General features: G+C 42.8%; 1 protein-coding gene across 9 annotated transcripts in view; it reads right to left on the reverse strand.

The window, feature by feature from the left end:
* PDZD2 (PDZ domain containing 2) overlaps positions 1-21,516 on the reverse strand; it is a 385,588-nt gene that overhangs the window by 210,331 nt on the left and 153,741 nt on the right. For 3 of the 9 annotated variants that reach the window (XM_019647880.1, XM_019647877.1, XM_019647876.1), the window contains exon 1: positions 1,588-1,842. The exons of 4 other annotated variants lie outside the window; for them this stretch is intronic. The gene's annotated coding sequence lies outside the window, so the exon portion shown is untranslated. Of the gene's footprint in view, positions 1-1,026; positions 1,565-1,587; positions 1,843-1,873; positions 2,998-21,516 lie in introns of those variants that run through there. 2 more of the 9 variants (XM_019647875.1, XM_019647872.1) reach the window with 2 other exon arrangements.

Raw genomic sequence — 21,516 nt, forward strand, 5'->3', positions numbered from 1 at the left:
TTGGACCATCATCCCCTTGTACCTTACTTTTCAATTCATCTGCAAAATGAATGTAGAAGTGCAAAGTCTGAAAGTACTGCATTTTCTGTGTATTTAAAGATACTTCTGTATTACGGTGTATGCCATCCCTCTTATGACATCAAACTCAGCCTGACCTATTTTTATGAAAAGTGTTTACTGTTTACAGTCATAGAATCTCTTCCCCAAGAAATGGTTCCCAAGATGACAGCTGCAGTTTCCTCCTCCTTACTCCCATGTCATGAGACATAAGCGACTTAATTTCATTCCTGGCATTTATAAACTTGCCTCCTAGAGAGTAGCAACATGACAGAAAACATCCTTCTCTTTCCAAGCATCCTTCATCTCAAAAATCTTTGATTTGTGGATACTACAAACAAAACATTTTGTGAATCAGTGGTGGGGGAGTTGTCCAAGCCGACTGTTTAGGAGTTTGAGTCAGAGATCTGTCCCCAGAGGAGATCACGACCTCGCAAGGGGTCATAAGCTCCTCCAGCTGGTGGAAGACACAGCGTTGCTCTCCCCCAGATTCGTTCCCCTGCTAGGGAGAGTGAGCACAGGATAAGGGCAGCGTTAACAGACGCCTGGGTTGCTGGAACCGCGTCCCCCACCCCACATTCCCTTCTTGGGCTTCAACAGCTCCTCTTATACGAGGTCTCTTAAAAGAACCCTGGGTCTGGAGCCCCACCCGACTTGTCCCTGGCGTCCCCCTCTCCAGGGCTCCTCCACCCCGCGCATCACACACACTCAGGGCGCCTCCTTCCGTCTAGTCCTTGACAAACCAGTTCCAGCTCGGTTACTCCTCCCAAGGAACACAAACCATCTCTATAAACACGCAACTCCAAGTCAAAAACAAGACACCCAAGTGATCTGTGAGATTACAGCGGGGCCCTTCGGAGGCTGCTTGCTGCCTTTCTCGGAGGCTGTGGCTGCATTTCCTCAATCCGCACCCCAACCCAGATGGGATGGGGGCAGCCTGAGGGTTTTGTGTCGTCAGCAGATTCCTACCTCCAGTTCTGAAGTCACCTTCGGGGGTCTCCTCTGCCGTGCCTTCCGCGGAGGCTCGGTCGGGAGCAGCTGGCGCGGGTAATCCTCCCGAGCTGGGCGGGGCTCCGCTCGCCCCGGGCGATCCTGACCCTAATCACCTGCTGGCCGCCGGCCGGGGGCGGAAGGGCTGCTCAGAGCCGGCTCCCCGCCTCGGACACAGCCCCACGGCGCGCCTCTTGACTGCCCTTCTGGAACATGGTTCCTGCAGGAGTTCCCGCACGCCCCGCTCGGCCCGCTACATGTCTGTGGGAGCGCCCCTCCTCCCTGCTGCAGCCCCGGTAAGGGGAGGTTAGGGAAAGCCTGTAACAGAATCCCAGCTCGGCTCGTCACCCCCCGGCTCCCTTGTCAAAACTCCACAGCATTCCAGAACCCCTTCCCCGGTCACTCCCCTCGCAGGGAAGAGGAAACCGCCCCGGGGAGGGTCTCGGGGAGCTGGCCGCTGCAGACACTTTGTTTACATCGAAGTGCTCAGGAGCGTCCAGAGGCACCTGGGAGCAAGTGGGAAGGGAGAAAACGTCCTACCTCCGGATACCCTCGCCGGGTCCCAAGTTCTCCCTCCGGCCGCCGCGAGAAGCTCCACCCCCCCTCCCCCCAACATCAATTCATTTCATAACTGCTCCGTTTCATAATCAGCAGCAGCATGGGTTCTTACTGGGGGTGGAGGGAACCCCAAACTAGGATCACAACCACCACACCGAGCAGGATGTCAGGAAACTTTCCAGAAATCTCTTTCTGCTGGAGTAACCAAATTGACCACTGCTGAATTACAATCGCCGGTGACTGCACAACTTAAGCATTTCCTTTATACCTTCTCCCGCTCCTGCGCCCCTCCTGTCTTCTGGGGGTTCAGTCAACAAGTCATCCCCGGGAGAGGCATGAATGGGCTTGGGCCGCGCGCAGCCATCCCTCCAGCTGCAAACTGATGAGGAAGCCCGGCCCATGAGTCTGAATTGTTTACATCACACCCACTGAGGGCTTCCTGTCTTAAATTAATGGGAAGACAAATAAGACAGGAAAAGGGTGTTTGCTTTTCTTAAAGCTGGGGTGGGGGTCAAGCAGAGAGAGGAGGTATCACCCCACCTTTCACTGAGTGATGAGGTTGCTTTTCAAAACTTCAATTGTGTTTTATTCCATTTTTCCACTTTAACACTTGTTGAAAAGTAAAAGCATTGCTGTGCCAAACCTCAAACCATTAAGGGACTTCTGCTTAAAACACATTTTCACCTGGCTTGGAGAGGGATCTAGGTTGGAGCTCCCAGGGGGGAACTAGAGGTGGGGTTCAATGGGACAAATCGAGGCACAAACTAAAGTCCTGTGCCTCTGGGGACCTGCAGACAAGCAAACACACTCCCCCCACTTCTTGGGGTTCATGCCTTGTCCCCCACCCCTTGTCCCATCCCCCACCCCTGTGCTCTGAAGCTATGGTTCTCCTCCTGGGCATCCCTGCAAGTAAACCAGCTTTGCAAGAGACAGATCTGGTGAAATTCAAAGCAATGAATTATTATTAAGGAGGGAGCAAAAGAAGACGTCAGTTCCCAGTACTGCCTCTGGACTGGGTGCTTCAAGCCTGGTAGGGGCCAACCTATGTGAAGACCAGCCTAGACATCTACCCTCTCTCAGAAGCAGCCCACAGAACACATGGCAAATAATCATCATGAGCACCAGTCCTGGAATTACCCCCAGTTGCTTCATTCAGGTTGGCACAAGAGCACACGGGGCAACAGGCACTAATGTCAGGTGGTGACATTCCTCCTTTGGAAGTACTGGAAGGAAACCAGACTCCAGGATAAAGTGGATCTCAAGGAGGTGTGAGTATTGCAACCAACACTAACAAGTGGACTTCAGAAGAACACTTCATGTGCCCAGTGAGAACCAGCTTAGCGAGCCAAGCCTCAAAATACTGCAATTCCTGGGGCAAAGCAAGTTAGGCTGCTGGTTTTAGAAAAAGCCAAGCGTGTCAGAACTTTCTAGTAAAAAAGTGTTCCTTACAAATATTATAAGGGTCTCAGTAAATGTTAGCTTCTCCCCCCTTCCCTTTTCCCTCTGTCCTGCCGTGGTGAGGTGGTAGCCTTGGTAGTTTCATTAACACACTTTTATGAGGCATCAGGCATCTGATAACTTTTATGGGAGTTAAGTTCAAATTGGATAATTTTCTAATAATAATTTCAGAAGTGCTCCTTTTCTTCCTTTCTCATTGCTTGCTCCACTGACAGTTTCTTAATGCTTTACTTCTAACCTTCTCTACTCCTTCAATCTGATAGGTAATTCATGATGTGTAAACCCGTGCTGTTTAAAGTAAATCCATGATTTTAAGTAGAATGCAAATAAATATTCCCCCTTTCCCCACCAACTTTGTTGCCAAAGCCCAGGTTAGGGTGTGTATGTGCTGGGAATTAAAATTTAACCACACCTGTATAAGATCTTAATTTCAGGAAAGCTTCAAATGCATATGAGATTCTCATCAGCAAGCCACAAAGATATGATCTGGTCTGTCTTTTCCCTTACCAGCGTTGCACTGTTGACTGGAAAAGAGATCAAATGGCTCAGTAAAAAAAAAGGGGATGCTTAAATGTGGCCTCCAATTTTATACTGGGTCTGGTTTAAATAATACTTAAAATTGCTATGTGCACATCCACAGTCTACAGATAATATTAATTTGACTAGAAGCTGTTGATAAGTTAGGAGAATCCAAAGTGGATTCAACACATGAAGGAAATGGTTCATTAAAAACAGTTTAGAGTTCAGCATGGCGGCTAATTACAAAAGCAGTATCCTGAGGGGTGATGATCAAAATGACAGGCACAAAAAGATTTAATATCTAGATTTGAGAAAAAGTGACAAAGACATGAGGATCATAGCAGACCATGCAGTTAATATGAATCTGCGTGTCTTACTGATAAGAAATACGCTGCACGACACTGGGGTGAATTCACATGGGTGGGAGTTTGACATGAAAGGGAAGTGCTTCTCACCATTTCTCCCTCCCCCATAATAGAGAATTTGGCAGCAGACAGACTCTTATTAGGGTGGTATGTCCAGTCTGAGGCCCCTTATTTTAAGGGCGATGTGGAGACACTGGAAAGGTTCCAAAGGAGAACCTAAATGATTAAAGAGACAGAAAATAGAACCTATGAAGGAAGGTTAAAGGATTTGGAGTTGTTTAGTCTGGAATGAAAAAGTGCCTAAAGGCAAACGTAACAGTCTCCCATTTGAAGGGTTATTATAAAGAGGATGCCGACCAGCTGTTCTACATCCCCACAGAAGACAGAGGTAAGAGACAAAAGCGAGATTTAGATTTGGGTTGGATAAAGGAGGCTTGCTTGATGGAATATAACTGACTTGACACTGACATCACTGTGAATGAGATCTTCGCCCATCTGACTCCATCCTAAGTGATAGTCTTACATGTTTAGGCAGAAGCCAGGCTAGAGAATTTCTTTCACTACCTTCTAGGGCCACAGTTTTCCTCATTTCTCCATTGAATGTGAGAGCACAGATCCTGAGTGTCCATGTTCTCTAATTCACAAACAAGGTGCCACGAGGATGTAAGGCTGCCCCAAAACACATGCCCACATCTCACTCTTTGTTTATTGGGATAGGTATATCTAAGAATATGTCCAACTTTAGACATGGAATAGATAAGTATATTTTATAGACTCACTCCTCTATATAGTTTCTGTGTATATACATTGCTTTTTGTTTAGTGGGTACACAAATATTAGTTGACGATGATAAGGATAATAATAACTGAATTATTAAGCTCCTACTGTAATTACGTTGGGCACTGTGCTAATTACTTTACGTAGATTACTTCTCATTTTTTTGCAGTAGCCCTGTGAAGCGGGAAAAGTTAGCCTTATTCTAACACAAGGAAACTGAGTCACAACGAGGTTAAGTAACACAGCTAGTAAATGTTGGAGTCCCAGTTCAAATCCATTTAGTCTGACTCAAAAGGGTGTGCTTAACTAACCATTACACCACTGCCTCCCATCATTAAGTATTTTTAGCTCTTGGGAGGGGAGAAACATTGCAAAAAGAATCATTTATGCTTATTGGCCCAAAATGATTAAAAACCAAGCCTTCCATAGGTTTACATCACCTGGGGGATGCAATCGTTTTTTTCCCACCATCGCAGGAAGGGTGGGAGAGGACTGACTTTGCCTTCCGACTGGCTGGGTGCATAGCTATCTCCCACAAAGGTGAAGAACCCGATCAAGGTTCACCTGTATTTTATCAATTAGAAACACTTGGTTATTCACCTATAGTCTGACCTTGCATATAGGACATCTTTCATGACTGCTGAATGAATACAAATGCATTATGACTGTGATGCTTTAAGACAAACTGAGCTGAATTGAGTTTTTCCAGCATGCTGGTGGTCAGCGCTATGGTGGCTCATTTCTATGGGCCTCTTATCAGATGTCCCCTAAGAGTCTTAAAAATCCAGCCATTTCCTTTAATTCAGCATCCATGGGAAAGCATAGGGATGGGTCACATATTTTCCCAAGTCAACTACTTTCAGATCAAGAAGAGATTTGTAAAGGGGTTTATTGGGTGCTGTTGTATATCAACAATAGATGATACATGAGTGAAGTAGACATCAAAATGATTTTTAGAAGGCAAACGAACCACACACAAACAAAAAATTAAAAGCCTTGATGCAAATTACTCCAAAGGGCAGATATTTTCCCATTAGGACAATTTATCCTGAGTCTATAAACAGAGAGGGGAATAATTATCCAAGTGTTTGCTAACAGATCTAAACCTTATGCAGCTATAGAAAGCTGGAGAGAGGAAGAAAGAGGAAATTCCCAGGAGAAGGTTCCCCAACCACATCCAGAGTCTTGCAGATCTCTACAACTACAAAGACCAGCAGTGGTACCAAGCAAAGCATGGGAAGAAACCTCAGGATTTTAACCTCAGCCACAGAAATAACTGAATTGTCTAAAAAAGGAACAATGACAATTCTATCCAATAAACTGTTAGCATGGGCAGAGTGGTGACTTATTGGTGTTCCAGATGTAATTAATAGAAACATGATGCCCAGAATAAAAAATGTAGTCAGTAAACGATGATTGAATGCGTGGATGAGTGAATGAATGTCTCATCAGATGGCCAGGCTGCCTCTTTCTCCTCTGAATCTCTGTCGGAAAGATGTCTTTGATGCTTCAAACCCAAAGCTCTCATGAAAGGGTGGAACCATTTGACACTGGTACTCTGGGAACATTTCATGGAATCAGAGGCTGGTTTTCGACCCAAAGATTCCACTTTATGATCTTGCCATGAACACAAGAAGGGGAGTTGCAGTACTTGTGGACCATCTTTGCAGGCCTTGATTCGAAAGCTTCCACTATTTACAGTATAGATTCCAAACTCTATTTGAAGTCCGACAGAATCAAGTAGTAAGTAGCAAGCATCTATTGAGCACTAACCAGAAGCTGGGTCTTGTTCTAAGTGCTTTACATATTAACTTACTATATCCTGATTACAGTCTTAAGACTGTGTACTATTATTATCAATCCATTTTACAGGCAACGAAATTGGGCCAAATGATTACCTAATTAGCTCATGGGCATACAGCTAGTAGAGGAACTGGAACTCAGGTTCCCTGTGGAGCCAGCACTTGCTCTTAAATGCTACCTGTCCAAATCTTACCTCTGGTTGCTCCTCAACACAAAATTACTGTCCCAGGGTATTTATCCAGAAGTAGTCAAAGAACATGCTGATCGCTGCAGGCTGTTTCCTGCCCTCCCTGGCCCACTGTTAGCTCTCTCTTCCATGTGCTTACATCACCTATTTCAATGAACACAACTGTAACTTACTCAGCTCACATGACATCTCTCCAGCTAGAGCTTAAGTTCCTCTGGGGTTGGGACTGTATATTGAATGGTAGTCTGGAGATGTAGTAGAAGAAGAAAGACCTAGATTTAAAGTCGAAATCCCATAATTGTTACCCACAGGACTCTGGGTAAGTCATTTAACATTTCCAACTCTCATAATCAAACCATATTCCTTAAGGGCTTATTGGGGAGGGGAGATTAAATGAGAAAATATAAAGGAAGTGTCTAGGATGATGTCTGATATTGTAAACCAGTTATTCTCAGCCACTAGCTTTTGATTCCCAAGGGACATTTGGCAAGGTCTGGAGATATTTTTGAGAGTCACAACTGTGGGGAGCAGTGCTACCAGCATCCAGTGGGTAGAGGCCAGCAATGCACCCTACTAAGCACAGGACAGGCCCCCACAACAAACATTATCTAGACCAAAATGTCAGTAGCAACAGTGCTGAGGTTGAGAAACCCTGCTGTAAGCCATTAAAAATTTATTAAGGGCCGGCCGAGTGGCGCGATGGTTAAGAACTCGCTTGGGATGCCAGAGGGCCCCGGTTCGGATCCCACATATGAGGGCCAGTGACACTGCCCTCTACAGCTAAGATGCTGAACAACAGCTCAACCTGGAGCTGGGCTGCCATGAGTTGCTGGCGACGGCATAGGCTGCAGCCCCTGCTGTAGTGGGTTGCCATGGGCTACCGTATGTAGCCAGCAGCCAGCGTGAGCGGCCAGCAGCTGCTGTGAGCGGCTGTCCAGAAGCCGGTGACTGATCTGCCTCGCCTGGGAAGAGCGCAATGATGGTGCCAACTTGGGCCAGTGAAGCAGCGTCCTCCACAACTAGATTGAAGAACAAAACGACAGCAACTTGTCTGTTCCCCTTCCCCCAATTCCCCAGCGCTGTTCCCATCCCCCCAATTACCCAATAAAAATCTTAAAAAAAAAATTTATTAAGAATAGAAATTCCTGTTCTCTTCCCTTTCCTTGTTTTTTACAGTACTGTGCTTATGGTAGATATTCAGTAAATTAAATCCTTCTTTAGTAAACTTATGCATAAATGGGTACATGAACGTATGAGTCCTAACATACTTTGCTGGTAAACACCTGACTTGAAGGTGTGGTCTAGCCATGGCAGGGGTTTGGGTGGGAGTTAATTAACCTAGAACCAGAACCTTCAACTATCCATGCCCGATGCAAGGAATTCTGAAATTAACCCACTCTACAGCTGGGGGCTTGAGCCCAATGAAAGTGATGTCAAAGTTGGTGCTAGGAGAGTTGAAGGACTTAGATAAAGGCCAGCTCCTCCCCAGGGACTTGCTGTAACCCTGCTAATGCTCACCTGAATCAAACGCCCACTCCAAAGAATAATACAACACAAGAGCCAGAAACCCATGAAAGAATTTGTTCAATCTCTCATCCCTTGTCCACTACTCACCCCTGCAACAACCTCATACAACCTGAAGCCCCGTCAAATGAGCTCTCATCCAGAATGCTAATTGAAAAATACGGTGGAAGCAAACAAGGACGTGCAATTACTATGCAAAGCCTCCAACAGGATAGGTTGCCAGAACTGGAAACCCAAGAATAAAAGCCTATGTTTCCATTTCCATCTTTTACAGTCAGAATACATGAGAGATTTTTGTGTACTTGTATATGAGAAAATTTAAGACTTAATTGTAGTCTCCAGTCATCTCTAAGCATCGCCGGGAGATATCCTGAATTAAATTACCTGCGTAGAACTGTGAGAACGAGAGAGGTTTTCTCTTGCTTTGGGCCCCTGAATACATCCAAGCAGGACTGTCATCCCCACTTTAACCACCTTCACCTGGCTGATCCCTATTCTCTCTGGAATCAGCTTACACATCACCTTCTCCAGGGATCCCACCCTGAGTCTCCCCTACAATATGTCCTTGGTGCTTCAGTTGCATCCTCACTGCCCAATCACTGTCTGCTTACCCTTCTAGACTATGAACTCTTCAAGGATAAGGTCATGTGGCCTCATTTACTATTCCCAGGGCCTAGCATTGTGCACGGCACATACAGGTGCCCAATAAATATTTGTTAAATGAATGAATACAAATCAGGAGACTTCCAAATGTATTCATTCCCACATCTGCTTCGTGAATGTCTACTATGAACCAGGAATCAGTGTAGGCACTAGAAAAGCAACTACCACTACCTTGATATTAACAACAACAATAACAGTAAAAGCAATCACAGCTAATGTTTATTGGACATTTACTATGGACCAGGCATCAGGCCAAGCTATTGTATTTGCTTTTCACCTTTCCCCCCAAATCCCATGTGGCAGACACTATTATTATTCCCGTTGTACCAATGAAGAAAGATGCCAGGCCACTCCCGTGGACCTTAATGTGAAAGAATTTCTGACACTGAAGTTCCTCAAGGTTATACATGGGAAACTCACACCAACTGGGAAAAGGTTACCTGTGAATTCACTCATGAGCTTTGCGGATGTCTGTCCTCTTGCCTGGAAAGTCCCTAGCCACTCTTCATATTGCCTGAAATTTATTTTAAAATATTTTCATAGAGACTATCAAGCGATGACAACCATAATCTACCCTTGAGAGTCCGTGTGCTAACGTTTGAAGGACACTTACCAGAGTCCACATGCTGCAGCGGGAGAGGCAGCTGCAGCAAACACTTGAAATATCACTATCTCAGTCTGCAGTAAGGTTCTGTAGTTACCAAAATGGACGTGAGAAATATATATTTTTTCATCTGTGGAATGAGATTTTTAAGGTAAGTATGGTTAGAAAGATTTTTATAGGCACCTCTGTCCTTGCCTGCTGAGCTGTGAGAATTCAGGAATGCCAGCTCCCCAGCACCTCTGACTGGTGCTTCAGCTGTGGAACTACAGAGGTCGGGGGACCCCCCAGTTCATGGAGGATTCTGGACAATAAAGTCAGGTGATTCTTCCCATAGAGTGCTGTGGTGTGCCCTTCAGAGTGAACCTGCTGGAAAGGATCTCATTGGAGCCCCTATAAGAACAAGCAGTGGAGATGTCACCGAGCTAAGCAAGCAGGCTGTGGGACTATTTCTGTGCCTGCTTTCTAATACCAGCTGGATACACAGCAAGAGTGAAGGACTTGCTTTCATGGTAACCTACCCAGCCTTAATCCCGTTAACATGTATTCCTGTCCATTGCATATGATTGCATGTTTTCTCTTCAAGGACATAATCCCAGAGTGTTATGGATCCACGTTCTTGTCTCTGCCTCTCTGGCCTATACCATGTACTCACGCTCCTGTTCCATCTCCCCTCTGCCCTGTTCCCTGGACCCAAGGAACTAATTCCAGCCCACAGAGGTCTTCACATTGACCTACCCCCGAGAACTGGGACTTGGCCAGGATGAACTTAGAAGTATTTAATCCGTTGCAGCCACTGCCCATCTCTGGGGCTGGCGCACCTCTCAGCCCTGCCAGGTGGCTTTATAACAGTGAGTGCTGTGGTCCCCAGAAGGCCCTTCATAGACTCTAAGAAGAGTTAAAGCTGGATAGTATCACAGGAACTCCTCTTTTCCCCAGAGGCCCACATCTACCACAGGCTGGCGCCTTTCCTTCCACAGGTTTGTACCAAGGTTGCCAGATAAAATATAGGAGACCCAGTTAAATTACAAGTTTAGGTTAAAAGTGAATACTTTTAAAGTATAAGTATGTCTAGATATTGCATGGGAATTTTTTATTTGGTAAATAAACCCCAGTTTGTACTCACTACACAGGTTTTATAAAAATCACATCTACATTCAGGGAAATAATTATACAGAAAACAAAACATATGCAAATTGTTAAATCTTGGACATCTTGAAACTATCCTTTGTGCTGTTTCTCACTCTGATGAATGTCTTCTTACAAGGATGGGTTTTTAATCATCGTCTTCATCGCTCACTTGAAGTCCCTCCTTCACCACTGCCCAACTTTCTCGCTCGGTTTATAATTCTCTTCCCACGATCACTCTGTGCATCATTAAGTTCAACCACTTTGACCCATCTTCTCTTCACAAGCAATTATCATTCAGTTGAGTGCTTCACCTTGACTTGCTCTGTTGATGATCTATCAAAACATCTCCTCTTTACAGGTCAGTGAACCACATTAAGGAAATACTGAATGTCTAGTAAGACATCCCCCAATTCTTCCAAATTGACCTTAAGGATAAGATTCCTCTTCCTGATTGCCCCATGTTTGCCAGCCCCAGAAAATCCTTCCAGAAAAGCAACTCCAACCCCAGTTCTGATCTGGTCCACCACTGCTCTCCATCAGCTGGAGAAAGTTCTAGTTGGGAAAAGCAAAGGACCAGATAAAGCTCCAAACTTCTCCGGGATCCCAGGGCTCAACTCAACCATGCTGTTTACAAAAGCCATGCTGTTTACAAATGGTGCCCTACAAAGGGCACACCTACTACTACCCCAGGAAGTGGAGAGTTTAACCCATTTATAAATGTATGCCTGGGGGAAAGGGGATGAAGGGGGAACTAACCCTGCAATTACTTTCAGTTTTCACAGAGAGCAACTAGGATTGCAAGTGAGAGACTGTAGGTAAGACTCAGACAGGGAAGTTAGGTAGCTGGCAAGATCTGCCAAGACAGGGGTGGTCCCTGGGTGGGTTGGCTAGAAAGGAAGGAAGGACAGTAGTGAGGTCAAGAAAGAGTTGTTAATGTATCAAGCGCATAAAAAAAGAACAACGTTGAATGACCAGACTCATGAAGAACATCATTAAAAACAGCCATGGTGGTAGAGAGGAAAGTAATGTCATAGCTATTTAAAACGTTCATCATGTTATTAGTGTTATCATCACTTTTATTTATCACTTCATTCCCCATGAGAAAGGTAAGATATATAATTACTATACTCACTCCATAATGAAAGAAAATGCAATGAGAAGGATGTAGGAGCTTCTAGGGATCCAGGTTTCCTGACTTCTGGTCCAGGGTACCTTCCTTTCTTTGTTTAATATTTTATTTTTTAATAACAGTTGACATACAATACTATATTAGTTTCAGGTGTACAACATAGTGATTAGACATTTATATAACTTATAAGGTGATCACCCTGATAAATCTAGTACCCACCTGACACCATACATGGTGATTATAATATTATTGACTATATTCCTTATGCTGTACTTTACAGCCCTACGACTATTTTGTAACTACCATTTGTACCTCTTAATCCCTTCCCCTTTTTCACGCACCACCCAAACCCCCTCCCATCTGGCAAACATCAAAATGTTCTCTGTATCTGAGTTTGTTTCTGTTTTGTTAATTTTGTTTTTTAGATTCTACGTATAAGTGAAATCATATGGTATTTGTCTTTCTGTCTGAATTATTTCACTTAGCATAATACCCTCTAGGTCCACCTATGTTGTTGCAGATGGCAAGAGTTTATTTTATTTTTTTTTGTGGCTGAGTAATATTCCATTGTGTATATATACCACTTCTTCTTTATTCATTCATCTATTGATGGACATTTAGTTTAGGTTGCTTCCATACCTTGGCTATTGTAAATAATGCTGCAATGAACAATAAGGATGCATATGTTTTCAAATTAGTGTTTTGTGTTTCTTTGGACAAATACCCAGAAGTGGAATTACTAGGTCCTTCTTTGTCTCTTGTTATGGCCTTTGTTTTAAAGTTTAATTTTGTCTAGTACAAATATTGCTACCGCAGCTTTTTTTTATTTCCATTTTCATGAAATATCTTTTTCCATCCCTTTCCTTTCAGTCTGTGTGTGTCTTTCAACCTGAAATGAGTCTCTGTAGGCAGCATATGTAAGGGTCTTGTTTTCTTATCCATTCAGCCACCCTATTTTTTTTGGTTGAAGCATTTAATCCATTTACATTTAAGGTAATTGTTGATAGATATGTAGTTATTGCCATTTTATTTTTCATATTTTTGATCTTTTCTTTCCTTCTTCTTCTTAAAGAAGTCCTTTAACATTTCCTCTATTACTGGTTTGGTGGTGAGGAACTCCTTTAGCTTTCTCTTGTCTGGGACAGGGTGCCCTCCTTGCCTAGCAGACAGTTATTGCTCTATTAGAAACCAACTGGACCCTGGCCAGGAAGCTGCTTTCAGGCTCATCTCCAGACTTCCAGGAGGAAGTGCTGGGATTTGGGACTGGGCTGAGTGAGGGTGAGCAGCCCAGTGGGAAGAGGGAGGCCTGGGTTTGGGTTTCGGCTCTTTGCCAGCCTGGATTCTCTCATCCATAACTGGGGATAATGACAGTTACCTTGCAGAGCTGTTGTGAGCTATAAATAACTGGCGCGTGGAGAGTGCTGGCACACCACTGCAATATGCATAAACATTATTATTAACAATGACTCTAATTGCAGGTTCAGGAATCTAACTGTAGAAGAGCTCAAATACATGCAAATCCCCACTAAGACAAGGATGAAATGGATGAGAACTGATAGTTTTTCAAAGCTACCAAAAGGCTTGTCGAGTGACATGGTTTTGAAGTGACAAGAGAGTTACAAACTAATAACGGCTCACATTTGTTGATGGCTTACTGTGAGTCAGACACTGTGATAAGCCTTTACACGCATATTCTCATTTACTCTTCTGTCACCTTCTAAGTAAGGGGTTGTTCTTCTCTTTCTCCATTTTATAGCTTGGGAAACCTTGGCTTAGTGGGGTTAAGAATTGCCCAAAGTTACACATTTCATAAGTGGCAGAATCAGGACTCATTTGGGTCATGCCCTTAGACAGGTGTAGTCCAGCCAAACAACTCTTTTGTGGTGTATGAGTGTGCGTGCGTGCGTGCGTGTGTGTGTGTGTGTGTGTGTGTGTGTGTGTGTGTGTGTATGCACACGTGAATTCAGAAGAAAATATACCAAATTGTAGTAGTAATTACCTTTGGGTGATTACAGGTGATGCTGACGTTTTCTTATATGCCTTATTGAGTTGAATATGTACTGCTTTTATCATTTAAAATATTTTCTTCATTTTGGTAACAAATAAAAACTTGAAAAAAAACAAAAACCAAAACAAGGCTTCAAGAATATAATGAAAATGACTACTCCTTAGACGCACTGGTGGGGAGGGGAGATATAAACAGCCATGGCATTTTCAAGGTCCATTGTAATTCAACTTTCAAGTTTTTCTTTCAACCAAAGAAACTTTCAGAATAAAATGAGTTTCTTGAAAATAAAAATGATATTCCTCCCTGCCACCTAAAAGCTCAGGTTCCATTAGCACTGTCTTTTGGGTAGAAGATCTGAGTATTAAATCTTAAATGTGCTCATGATTTGAGTATCAGCATTAATCCAAAGATTTTCCAATTATTTACTCTGTAACACACCAATGAGTTTTTAAAATCTGTTTTGTTTGACTACATTTTCCCTTTGTGAGAATATTTATTGCTTATGAGCAAACTCCTTTCTCTTCTATAGTCATTACTAAGGATAAAATGATGAAAGATCACCAAAGCAAACATTCGTCTTGCTGTTTGCTCTGAACTCTGAAGTCTTCTTCAAGGAGAAAGAACTGTGATGATAAATTAAGATTCAGTGCCCACTGTAAACAGAGCTAGTCTTCAAAGATGACCTCAGTGGGGGAGTAAAGGAATGAAAAGCAAATCGAAGGAACTTAAAAATGATGACCTTTTCCTGTTTTTCTGCTGTTGGCAATAATGCAGGAGGAGCGTGAGAGAGCTGCCTGGCCAAGAGCTGGGGCCCTCTCTCTTCCCAATGAGAGCTCCTAGGGTCTCCCAGGTCACATGACAAGAGGGACAAGAGGGACAGCGCTGACAAGCCAGGGGGGAGGCTGGGGGAGGCAGAGGCCGCGCTTTAACTTCCATCCTATTAGAGATGCTTGGAAGAAGGAAAGAGGCTCTCATGGGAACAAACGGTTTGGAGTTCAACTAAGCAAGCCCTTAAGGATGTGTTCACAGACCTGACCTCCTGGGAATGCCCACACCTGGAATTATATCGAATTATAGTGGCTCGATGCCTTGGCTATAACTTGAAGGTGGAGGGAGGTCTTATAGCCAAATTTACATTGACAGCGGACTACTAAATCAATGAAACACTACCCCTGAAAACTATAGACCTGCGAAGAAACTAGAGATGACTTGTTGGCCTTTGTTCTATTTAATTGAATTTCAGAGAGCAATGCCTCCAGATACGTTTTTAAAAACTCACCTGCACATTTGCATGACTGTTTACCTGTCTGAATTTTTGGTGATTTTCCTTTTCAAGGTAGAAAAGTGGGATTCACGATCAAAGTCTTCTAGACTCTGATCCTGGAGGAGTGAGACTGTGCTATCTGAGTCACATGAATATGCATATCTCTCTGTAGGTAGCATTCCTAGTTCCACTGGTTTCCAGAGCTTAAAGGGGTCTGGGGTCCATAAAGTCTGGAAACACAAAATATTATTTTTAATGCTATTTTCTTACAAGTTGAAGATGTCCTGTGGGAGCCAGCTAAATGGTTAAACAGTGTACAGAAGGCTGTTGCTTCTCTGTCTGGGGTGGGGCCCGAAAGTCAGGAGGGCAGGCAAGCAGGAAGGATATACACAAGTTGGGAACAGCCAAGGATCACGGAAATGTGGAAGGATGAGCTGGAACCCGAGAGAAGGGACAGGGACCATGTCCCGCCTCAGCCTCCAACGTGGATGATTTTGCTGACCTGCAGCAGGACCTAGCATCCTTCACCATGGAGCTGAACACATTTTTGGTCTTGGCATCCGGGGACCTGAGGGAGGAGAGCTGGGAGGAGCTGGGACAGGGCAGGTCTGGCTGCTGTGCCACCCCAAAAAAGGTGAATTATCAGAGAATGATGCCTGGTGCCCTAAACCGGCCTTCTGAGCGCGCACACACACAAATCCAACTGCTGCTTCACTTCCACATTCCAAATCTCAGGCAAAGGACCTCCTGCAGCCCACACTAGCTCAGAACCGTGCAAGGAGACTTTGTGGAAACATAGCTCTAGCTTAGTTAAGTCAACCCAAAGCAAACCCACCACAGCCTCCACCTCACACTCAGGTTCTCAGGGCGTCAGCCCCAGAGTAAGGCTGTGAACATTTTATCTCCGACATGATATAGGGCAGTGACAGTCAGCAAGCCTTTTTTGGTAGAGCGCCAGAGAGTAAGTATTTCAGGCTTTGCGGGCCACATATGGTCTCTGTCTCATTCTCTTTACAACCTTTAAAAATGTAAAATCAATCCTCAGCTGGCAGGCAGGAGTTTGCTGTTCCCTGGGCAGAGGGCCCCAGCCTGAGAGTCCCGAGGCTTTGCCATCAATTTCTGGGGACCTAGAAGAGGGGAGTCCTTTTCCTGGGCATGGACCTTCTCATCTGCAAAATGAGTGTTTTGCACTAGTTACCAAAGACATAATGAGCCTGAATGTTGAAGGGAGGGGTCCAGGCATGTGAATTCTATTTGAAAATCCAATGTAGATTCTAATGACCATATAGATTATTACTATTACAATAGAGCTTATTATTATTGAGAATTAACTTAAGTATACCATTCCTCTTCTTTCAAAGTAAATTAATATCCATGATTTATTTCAGTAATCCAGGATAGACAATATCCCTTTTTTTAAACAGAATTTCTAGAGGTGATCATAAAAGCCTTTGCTTACACCTCCACTGTTGTTAGAGCACCATCTTGATAGAGATTTTAAGAGAAAGGAGGGTTTAGATCGAGTTGTGAAAATCTGCAAAAATCATGTTTGTTTATTTGTTTATTTTTGTGCAAAACCAATAAAATTACTACTTGTTTATAGAGAAAAGACTGAAACAACCTCACACAAATACCATCAGCATGCTATTTTTTGTAGGGCTCCATTTCAGTCTATTTCAAAACATATAAATCAGAAAGGTAAATTGGGAACACCAACATACACTGTCTTTCTGCAAACCCAGCAAGTGAAAAAGCACAAAACATATAATACGCCTATTTATTTTTAGATGGACAATTATGGAAATTCCAAATCTGGATCCACTGGGGTTTAAGACTACATTCTCAATGACTGATGCTTCTAGAAATAATGGGACTGGTTCAGGACCAGTCGTAGAACATTCAGCAAACATTTATGGAGCTTTCATTATGTGTTATGGGCTGTGCTAGTGAGAGATGCCAACCCAACTCAAGACAATGAAGCTCTGGTCTTTCCCATGCAACTGATGAAACGTTAAACATCAGCTTTAGAAATCACTGCAGAAGAGGAGCTAGTTCCTATAACTGTCCCCAGATGAACTCTGACCTTCTTGGTCAGGAAGGAAAGATCCTTGAGGCTCAAAGATAAACTTTTAAAAATATTCACTAGAGAGCAGCTCATCACAGAGAAGAATGGTGTAGAAGCTATTAGAGGGCTAAGACATTGCAATGGTCTCACATTGTAACAATCAGACCAATAACAGCCACACTTAGGTGACCACCATTCTCCTGCATTGTCTTTGTATTGTGTCCACTGGGAGGAGTCACGCCTAGACATGACTTGAACTATCTTACTCTAACTCAAACACACACACAGTGTTCTTTCTTTGTTTCAGAGAGACTTGAGTCAACCTGACTGGGCTATTAAAGTTAGAAAATACCTGGGGCAGCCCAGTGGCTCAGTTGATTAGGAGTGCGAGCCCTGAGCAACAGGGTTGCCAATTTGTTTCCCTCATGAGCCAGTGAGCTGCACCAGAGCTGAGCTGCCACTGAGCTGCCAACAGGTGGCAGGATGACTCAGCTGGTGAGAGCACGTGCTCCTAACAACAAGGTTGCCGCATGGACTCCTGCATGGGATGGTGGGCTACGCCCACCCGCAACTACGATTGAACACGGCACCTTGAGCTAAGCAGCCGCGAGCTGCCAACGGGCGGCCGGATGGCGACTGGACTTGGAGCTGAGCCAGCTGCGCCCTCCACAACTAAGACTGAAGGACAACAACTTGGCTGTTCCCTTTCTCCAATTCCCCAATAAAATCTTTAAAAAAAAAGAAAATACCAGCTGACACTTCTGAAAAGCAAATATTCCTGAAAAGTTCTGGTTTCTTTCTTTTGGATTACTCCTTACTTAGGGCACCTAATAACAGAATGAAATAAATCTCTTAAAGATATATATTTCCCAGTCACAAAACATTTTTGTTTTCCTCCACAAGCTGAAGTCACCTACCACCTTTTATGTTTGAAATATCAAAATAAAAAAATCAACAGGATGAGTACCACAAAATGTTCTGGGGAGCAGAAAGATGTGCACAAAGCTGTCACCATTAAGTCACAGCTCAGAGCCATTTCTCTGCCTTTTATTTCTGTTGCATAGTCCAAAAAAATTTTTGGAGGATGTCCAGAAATTTAAGAAACTTTTTGCCACTTCATCTGTAAGCAGATGTCTTCTTGTCAAGAAATCAGCTGTGTTAATCTCCAGGAACACTTTTACAGCAGAAACTCTTATTATTTTCTTTGACTAAAAAGGTATGTATATAAGTTAAAAATGGAGGGTATAAGCATGCCCTGCACCACATCTTCAAACCTGACAATTGGTGGTTAGCTAGCAATGGGAGTTGAGGGAGAGTGGGGCCAGTTGCTCCAACTGGGCACATTCTTTTCCAGACCTGGAGACCCCTAGAGAGGAAGTCAAAGGGTAGAGGAAACCTGTTTCAGGTATTTCCTTCTTGTGGCAACAAATTCTTGCCTCCAGAATTGTGAGAAAATAAATTTCTCTTTTTTAAGCCATCTGATCTGTGGCTTGGATGTCCTAGCAAATACACTTTTTAAGGCTGAATATTATTCCATTGTATGTATATATCACATTTTGTTTATGCATTCATCCATCAAGGAACATATGGGTTGTTTCCACCTTTTGGCTGTTATAAATAACGCTGCTATAAACATTGGTGTACAAATATATATGTTTGAATCCTTGTTTTTGATATTTTGGGGTATATACCTTAGAAATGGAATTTTTGGGTCATATGGTAATCCTAATTTTTAAATTTATTTACTTTAATTTTTTGAGGAACCACCATACTGTTTTGCACTTTTTGTTTTATTCACTACTCATGATAAAATGTTGTAGAGAAGATACAATATACATACATCTATCTTGATTTGGATTCTGGAAAATTTGATCCTTGTTCTCTTTTAAAGAACTCTTATCTTCTACTATGATGAAAATATTCTTATAAAGACAGAATTAGTTTTTTCGTCATTTTTATTAGTTACTTCAGGTCCTTTATCTTTGTCCAAACTTTTCATTCAGTTTATAGGTTTTCCCACCCTTTGGTTATTCTTTGTACCATTAAGTTCAACCACTTTGACCCCCTTTCACTTCTCAAGCAATTACTCTTAAATGTCCATATCACTGTGACTTACTGCATCTTGCTTTATCCTCCATCATGAACGTCTTCTATTCCACTGGCTAATGATCCATGATAAAGAAAAAACACTGAAAGGGATCTGGGTCTCCACACCTCATAAATTGTCCCAAGGAAGGTCTTCATCTCCCTTGCTTTCCCACTGGGCGATTTCCTCAACAGGAACAACTTTGGAATGAAAACGCTGAGCTGAATTATGATGCCACAATGACTCTGAATCAGCTGGAGAAGCCGTGATCAGGAAAAGCAAACGAATTTGCATGGAAGGATATTGCTTGTCCCAAAGACCTCAGAGGAACTCTCTATCTGTACAAATCAGAATGTTTGGAGATTGTGCAAAAATCTTATGAAAACCCATCTAATTTTATCCTGAAGAGATTCCAGCTTTCTGTATTTATGCTGATGATCAAGGGTGTCTGCAAGTCTTGGAAAGAGGAACAGAGGAGAATTACAGCCAATACTCCAGGGCCTGGTTTAGTGATGGGAGAATGGCTGTGATGATAGTAGAATTTTGGGAGGCTGGGGGAGCTTGACAGAGATTAGTGGGTACTCCAAGTAGGCTAGTTAATAATTTTTAAAAAGTTGAAAATAAAAACAATAAATTTAACAAGTAAAATAAAGAAAGATGCCATTATAGTAGATGTGTTGACAGAGTGGTTGCGATGTGGGGTTGGGGGATTGAATAATTATAGTCAAACAGAGAGTTGGAAAAAATCATGATGGTACTGGATAGGAAAGTTATCTTGTGATGATTAATGCCACTTTACTTTGGTTAAAGGGGGCAGTTAATAACTGGTAAGGAGTATGAGGGAGGTCTCTGTGGTGCTAGTAAATTTCTGTTGATTGATTAGGGTGATGGTTAATATAAAAAATCACTAGCTGAACTCTTGTGATTTGTGCCTTTTTCTTTATGCATGTTATACTTCTGTTAAAAAGTTTATTGGGAGAAGCACTTCTGGAATGATAGAATAAGGACCTCCAAAAATCCATTCCTTCCTAAAAGCAACAAGAACACTGGAAAAATTAATCAAAAGCAACTTTTCAGAATTCTGGAAATGAACTAAAGGCTTAAAGTAGTCTAAAAAACACTTAATCAAGGAAAATGAATCTCAGGATGTCCAGTGAGCTGTGTGGCATTTTAACTTACACTATTACCATCCCTTTCTCCCCAGTTCCACATGGCTTTGAAAACCAACCACCTCACAACTTTGGCAGCTGTGGAAACAAGCAGCCTAGATGCCACCGGGTTAGAACATGTTTGGAGGTCTTCGAAAACCCTATTCCCAGAGAACTGTCAGTATTTGTCATGTTTGGCAGCTCTCTGAGAAGCTCCATTTGCAGGACTTACCTTTATTTAACTTGATTCAGAGCTGTCTCTGCAAGAACAGCTCAATCTCTAGGTTATTTGTTGAAAACAATCAGTGACAATTGTTTAACATCTCTAGCTGCCTGAGAAAATATTCACAAATCATATATTCAATAAGGGTTGTATTAAGAATACAGAAAGATCTCTTACAACTCAACAACAACAAATAAAGCCAACTGGTATAATTTTTTAAAAGGGCAATGGATTTAAATAGATATTTCCCCAAAGATATACAAATAGCCGAAAGCACATGAAAAGGTGCTTAACATCATTAGTCATCAGGGAATGCAAATAAAAAACACAATGAAATACCACTTCACACCCACTAGGATGGCTGTAAGAATAAAGACAATAACATGTGTTGGTGAGAATGTAGAGAAATTAGATCCCTTGTACACTGTTGGTAGAAAAGTAAAACGGTACAGCCCTTTGGGAACAAAGTATGGCAGTTCCTCAGAAACGTTACACATAGAGTTACCATATGACTTTTATTATGACTTCATTAATTCTATTCTTAGGCATACAGCCAAGAGAACTGAAACCATAGAAAAACTTGTACACCAACGTTTGCAGCAGCATTATTTGTAATAGTGAAAAAGTGGAAATGACCCAAACGTCCATTAATCTCATAGGTGGTTAAACAAATTCTGTGTATCTATATTATGGAATACTATTTGGCAATATAAAGGAGTGAAGTTCTGAAACGTGCTACAACACAGATGAACATTGAAAGCATTATGTTAAGTGAGAGAACCCACTCACAAAAGACCACATATGGAAATGTCCAGAATAGGCAAATTTCTATAGACAAAAAGTAGATTAGTGGATGCCAGGGGCTAGGTAGAGGGGGGAATGGAAAATGACTGGTAATGGGTATGGGACTTCTGTTTTGGAAGGATGAAAATATCCTAAAAGTAGATATTAGTGATCGTC

Source organism: Hipposideros armiger, unplaced genomic scaffold (assembly GCF_001890085.2).
Source record: "Hipposideros armiger isolate ML-2016 unplaced genomic scaffold, ASM189008v1 scaffold_117, whole genome shotgun sequence".
In the NCBI taxonomy this organism is placed as follows: Eukaryota; Metazoa; Chordata; class Mammalia; order Chiroptera; family Hipposideridae; genus Hipposideros; species Hipposideros armiger.